General features: G+C 48.4%; 1 long non-coding RNA gene across 1 annotated transcript; it reads right to left on the bottom strand.

Annotated features, from left to right (window-relative positions):
• Positions 1-5,618, bottom strand: LOC138925412 (uncharacterized). Its single transcript, XR_011441527.1, has 3 exons — positions 5,374-5,618; positions 5,040-5,106; positions 1-4,191 (listed from the first exon to the last, which is right to left on the bottom strand). It is a non-coding gene; the product is annotated as an uncharacterized lncRNA (long non-coding RNA).
• Between the last annotated feature and the right edge of the window lie 868 nt (positions 5,619-6,486).

Raw genomic sequence — 6,486 nt, 5'->3', positions numbered from 1 at the left:
CATTTATTGTCTCCCAGTTTCCATGGATCAGAAATCTGGGTACAGCTTAGCTCTTCTGCTCAGGGTCTCACACGGCTGCAATAAACTTGTCAGGTTGGACTGCTGTACACTCGCCTGAGGCCTGGGGTCGTCTTCCAAACCTGTGTGGCTGTTGGAAGAATTTGGTTCCTCGTGGTTGTAGGCCTGAGGCTCTTAGCTCCTAGAGGCCGCCTGCAGTTCTTGCCATGTGATCCTCTCCACAGGCAGTTTACAGTAGAGCAGCTCTCTTCTTCAATGTCAGCAGGAGAATCTCTAGCATGTGCTCGCAAGATGGAGCTATATATGTGTATGTATAATTGTTCTATCTGTCTGTCACCTACTTATCTATCCATCTATTGTCTATCATCATTATCTATCCATCTGTTGTCTATCATCTCTCTATCTAATCATAACATAAAAATGAAAATGACATCCTATCACCTTTGCCATAGTCTACTGGTTAATAGCAAGTCACAAGTCCTGCCTACACTCAAAGGGAGCGGATTATACAGGCTATGGACCTGGGGGCCCCCTAGTGTCTGCCTAGCACACCAGGCTCATGATCCCCTAGCCTAGAGTTTCCCAAAGGGTATACCTGAGGCACTAGTCCCAGAATATTTTTTTTAAAAATTGTACCTCAGTTCTACAAGTTTGGAATTGCTGCACATTTTCTCCCCATCTTGGAGATTCAAAATACATGTGAGCATATTAAATGTTCTAAGTGCTATGTTTCAGTTATGATTACATTCAGCTGCAGAAAACTCAACTATAGGGCTTTTTTTTTTTTAAGACAAGAAGCCTGGAGAGAGGTGATTCTGGCCTTGGTTTGATGGATTAGTCATGCCAGAGCAGATGTCATTTAAATTTTCTTGACCTTCCCTCACAATCACATGATGGCTGCTGTAGTTCCAGCCATCACATTTGTATTTTCGGCAGATAGTAGGAGGAAGGGAAAACCCAGTTTGGCTCTTGGTTTCGTTTATCATGAAGGCGTAAGCTTTCTCAGAACCCCCCAACATCTACCCTCTTAGGCTTCCATTTATATCTCATGTGTTAGAATAGGGTCACATGCTTACCCCCATCTGCAAGGAAAACTGTGGAACTGAATATTTAACAATTCCAGCATTGATAGTGAGAAATGGCCAGGTAGAAGGCTGTTGGGAGAGTCTTTGGGGGTAGCCAATTAACAATGTCTGCCACATGCAGCCTTAAAGAAATTTGCTTAATTTTTCCACTTCGAGTGCCAACATCTAACCATAGAAACACACCTCCAAAAATACAGCTGTCGCCAAAATCTCTTGGGATAAGAGAACCAGGGAAACGAGGCTCAAATTTTGTCATGTGCACCTGACACTAAAGTTTCCTCTGGTTCTCCCCAATCTTGAGAACAGCTTCTGGTCCCAACTGTGGGGTGAAGCGCAGGCCTCCTGGAGGTTGAAACTTACCATGCATCAGTTCCTCTGCCACACTCTACAATCTTTTCCTTTCAGGGCAGCCAATCTTCCTTTCTCGCCAGTTTTTCATTGGGGCCAGGTGGAATTAGTAGTTCCAGAGACTTCTGGGCTCTTAACTTTGAAACACAATGGCCCCAAACCCTACAAGCCCAGCACCCCTTCCTCTTGTGCCACAGCCAAGCAAGACCCCTCAGCTGGGAGCCACACCTGTTGGGGGAATGGCTCAAAGCCACTGAGTGGGAAACTGGCCCCGAGTCCAACCGGCCAGTTTCTAATAATACCTTATTTTCAAACTCCTCCTTTCTTCAGTTCATTTCTCTCTCACTTCTTCTTCTGACCCAAATGAGGTGCCGAGAAGTCTCACCAGTCTCTTTCTTGGATTTACACCTCAAATAAGATCGTCTACCCTTTATCCCCTCTAGTTATGGCCTCTCATTCTGGTTTGTGATGGCACCAGCTTCTGGGGAGTACTCTTGGCGTATCTGATGGCCCTCCAGGGATTGTCAGTGGAGCAGGGCAATGTGGTCTTGTAGAAAGAGAACTGGAGGGTTGCCCAGCTCTGCCCTAACTAGTGCGAGACTCTGGGCAAGTCTGCACAGAGAGCCTTTGCTTTAAGGAGGGGCTTGGTGAGGGGCTCCTGGTCCTGCAGCCTGCACAGCATCCCAACGGGAATCATCACGCTGAAAGAGCGTTTCAAGAGGCAGTGAATTTCACTCGGGGAAATTTCACTCCAAGAAAGTTCAGTGCTGTCAGAATCAACATCTTTGAGCCTGATCTCAGGTGTCCACTATCCTCATTTTTCAGGTGAGAAAGATAAGGCTTCCGAAGCCTGTAGTTAGACAGATCAGAACCCAGTGTTTTGTTCTGGGTTTTTTATCACCAGTCCCCATCCATGGGAAGGGTTCATTCATTCATTCCTGCATTTATGCATTCACCGACTCATTAACGTACATTTATTGAACACCTGCTGTAAGCTGGGTACTGTAGTAGGCATTGGAGACAGGAAGATAAATATATACCACTTCTGTTCCAAGGAACTTACAATCCAAAGGGGAGACATCCCCACTGCCAATAACAGCACAATTTAGTGACGACCATGCTATTGGGGTAGCAGGTGGCTTACGGGTGATTTCTGCCGTCAGGCAGGGGTTGTCCAACTGGGCTGGGTTCTTCCAGAAGGGCCTTGACAGCATCTTGGGGCACGGATGATGTCATTCTAAATAGAACCTTCAATGGGTGATGACCACGGTTGACTGGTGACCCTCAACGGCATCAGAGCAAAGGACGATTCTGCCTGGAGGCGCTTACCCGGCCTTGGCGCTGCAGAGCCTCCTGTGTTCTCAACCTCACACCTTCACCCCCTCCACAGAGTGTGTATAAAGGCTTGTGGGAACAGAAGAGGAGGAGTAGCTAGGTCTCCCAGGAAGGGGCAGGAAGGTTCTGGAAGAGGTGGCATTGTAGGTGGGGTGTAAAAGAAGAGAAGTCACAATGTTGGTGAAAAAGAAGGAGGCGTTCCTGGGAGAGGGAGAGAGGGGGAGGTTAGAGTCGGTGAGTCCTGAACAGTAGTTCGGTGTTGCTCAGGCGTCCCGAGCTGCAGGGATGAGTGGAGCAGGAGAGAAGGCTGCACAGCCCAGCCAGGGTCTTAGAAACAGTCTAGGAAAGCCCGCTTATATTTGGTCCTGTCTCAGTTTTCTGAGATCTCCCAAAATAAGTGCAATGCTTTCTTATTCTCCCCAGATGAATCCTCAAGGATATGAACATGAATATCAAAGCCCCCCAAACCCACATTTTAAACTACTCATCTCTTCTCCAATCTGAAAACCCCAGGGTGGTCCACATAGCCAAATGGCCCTTCACTCAGTCCCCGGGGATCTTGATCCACACCTCTCTACGGAAGACATCATGCGATAGAAAGAACTGGCCAATGGGGGCGCTAACGACTCACAATCACAAAACAAGGCTGGAGAAAAGCCATGTCACCCGAGAGGATCTCGCCTCCAGGCTGGCTCTCTTGTCATCATTCAGAACCCTGTTCTAGTATCATCTCCTGCTGGTAGCTCCCCTTGCCACCCCACACTGAAGCCATTCTTCCTAGCTATTGTTTTTGGGCCTTGCGTGGACTTGCGTAAGCGCACATGCCACTGTGTGTTCCAGTTCACTTAATAACAAGTTCTGAGTCTATAAATTCCTTGAAAGCAGGAACTGAGTTCTAATAATCTTTGTTTGTCTCCCAAAGCATAACACAGGGCCTGGAACACTGGGGAAGTCCAATAAATGTTTGTCAAACTAAGCTGAACTTTGAAAGCGTCACAAAAGGGCACAGGTGGGAGGTGCATCAGCATGAGTAAGATGATCAAAGGATGATGGTAGAAAATAACAGAGAGGTGGTTGATTTGGCACCACAGTGTATGCTGCAAATGATAGAACATCTGACTCAAATTCGTTATGTAAAAATACAACTGAAATGCTCTGGGAGAACTTCAGGTGAAGCTTGATCCAGGAGCCCAAACAATATTAGCAATATTCAGTCTCTCTCTCTCTCTCTCCTTTGTTCTCTGAGCTGTCTTCATTTTCAGACTCTATGCGAGGCAAAGGATCCATGGCAGGTCTCTCTCAAGGATTCCAGCTGAAGTAATTGATTATCACCAGCTCTGCTGACTTACTTCTCACCCTGAACCAGTCATTGTGGCTGGGGGAATGAGATGTTCTGATTTTACAGCTGTAAGATAAAGATAATGGCCAGTCTGCAAGTATTGTTCTCACGGCAAATCATGCAAATAGCTTTCTGGTACACATTGGCCCTGTGCAAGTTTCAGCAGGGTATTGCGGTTGAAAACTAATGGATCGGGCACTCCAGCTCTGCCAGTAATTAGTCTGTGAACTAGGCAAATCACTTTGCACAACTTCCCAGGCTTAAATTTCGTTTTCTGTAAAATGAAGTTGCATGTGATCTCCATGGGCCCCTCCAGCTGTAATGCTCACTCTTCAGTGATCTCTCTCGGGTACATTCCCTGCCATGTTCTAACCTTATGGCGACAGCCCCCTGGAGACCTGGCTGCCCTGATGCCTACCCCAGGCACAGCGAGGGTGGACCCTCAAGCTGTTCCCAGCTCCTGGCTTTCGTGTCTGACCACAGGTGGCATCACGAGCCTGGAGCTTTGGGTTTGGGGTCTTGCCCCTCTGGTTTCCCAGGAGCTGCTGCCAGTCCCAAAGGCCCTGAGCATTGGCGAGCAAAGGTCCACGTGGAGAATTCCAGACTAAGGACGTTTGCTGATGTTTGTACAAGCGCCGAACTTGAGCCACTGGAAAAATGTCTGAGGTTTTCTGACTCAGGGGCGGGCTCAGTGAGTGTGCTGCAAATTCGAGGATTTCGGGGTTGATTAAGGCAGAGACAGGACCACGAGCAGCAGTAACACACAACAAGCCTTACCGGGTGCCACTTGTTGAACGACGAATGAGAGGGGACAACCATCCCTGCAAGAGACCTTCCTGAGACAGCTGCACGAGGCCACCACCCAGAAGGGGAACAAGGCAAGAGGACTCCTAGGGGGCAGAGAGGGCACTTACGTATCTAGATGACATCACTCCGCAGCAAGCCAGGGCGGGGGGGAGGCGGTCTCTGAGTCAGAAAGCTCTGGAAGGCAACAGCAGTGAGACACAGGGTTTGTCTCATCTACGGTTGGCAGATGTTGGGTGCAGTTTCATGGGGTGTGCAAAGTAGACAGGCTCTAAATACCTCAGAATCTGTTTATCTGGGTTATATTTACAGCAATTGAATGTGTAACAATTTGAGTTGGACACTGGCAGGCTTCGGGCTAACAGTCCTGTGCATGCTGTGAATAAATAAACAACGTGGAAACATTTTAAGCCAATACACTGAGGCCATATTTGGCCCACTTACCCAACAGGAGATCCAGCTGAAAATGTCTCCTGGACAAGGGTTTACGAGCTAGGGAGGCCAGATAGAAAAGTTCCACTGGATGGTGTTGAAATTATCCCCAGAAAACTCAGCGCTTCTGGGACCAAGAAAGTTCTCACTGCGATGTTCTTTCAAGGAATTAAGCAAATAATAATCCTTTAAGTATGAGTGGCACTTTGGCCTTTTCAAAGCCCTTTCATTTTGATTCTTAAGACACCCTCGGAAAGAATCAGGATAGCAATGCTCCCCTCCTCCACACCTCCCCCTCCACCCCGCCCCCAGCCATTTAACAGGTGAGGACAGGTGAGGACGGAGCACAGTAAGAGCCAGGACTGAGATCAGGTCTCGTAAACTCCTAAATTCCTGCCCTTTCTGTTTTGCCAGACTGCCGGGAGAGCAGTCGTGCTCTCAGAAGTCATGCTCAGCCAGGTTAAGAGACAGCAGCCCAAGACTCTGCTCTTTTCTGCCTCGCTTCCTGCCTTGCACAGACTGACAAGGATTCACTCCATGACCATGGCCATGTGGCTCCTTTTTCCTTTTTTTGACGGAATGCGGTAGTTTTTGTAGAGGTTGAAGAGAAAGTACTATCGATGTCTTTGCTTTGTCTCGCCGAATTTCTCTGCTGGACAGTTTCTGAAAAGGCAGTTAGGCATTTGACAGATGGGGACACTGAGGATCAAGAGAGGAAGCATCCTGCCAAAGGCCACAGAGCTCAGGGCCCTCCAAGGCCTTTTCAGAGGCGGCCGCACGCCAGCCTTTGAACCCTAGGGGGCGCCAGCTAGCCTCATCTTCCCTAGAATCTAGAGCTGAGAGCGAAGCCTCAAGGAGGATGTCATTATCCACCAAAAGACCAGTGGCATTAAGAGGCCGATCAGCCTGCCACTTTTCAAGACATTGTTCTCTCCACTGTCTGTACCCCTCCACCCTGACCCTTCAGCATCTGAGCACAGTGCCCTAAGACCCACAAGGAGCCTGGCTTCCCTGCCCCATGGGAGTTTAGGGTCATAGCTACTTTCCCCAGTGCTGTCTTCATTGCTCCAAATTCTTTCACCTGCAACCAGGAAATAACTCTCCAAGGCTGGTCCCAGGCTCTGA

Source organism: Equus caballus, chromosome 8 (assembly GCF_041296265.1).
Source record: "Equus caballus isolate H_3958 breed thoroughbred chromosome 8, TB-T2T, whole genome shotgun sequence".
Taxonomy (NCBI): Eukaryota; Metazoa; Chordata; class Mammalia; order Perissodactyla; family Equidae; genus Equus; species Equus caballus.
The sequence above is the reverse complement of the archived record's forward strand: the minus strand, read 5'-3'. Positions and strand labels throughout refer to the sequence as shown.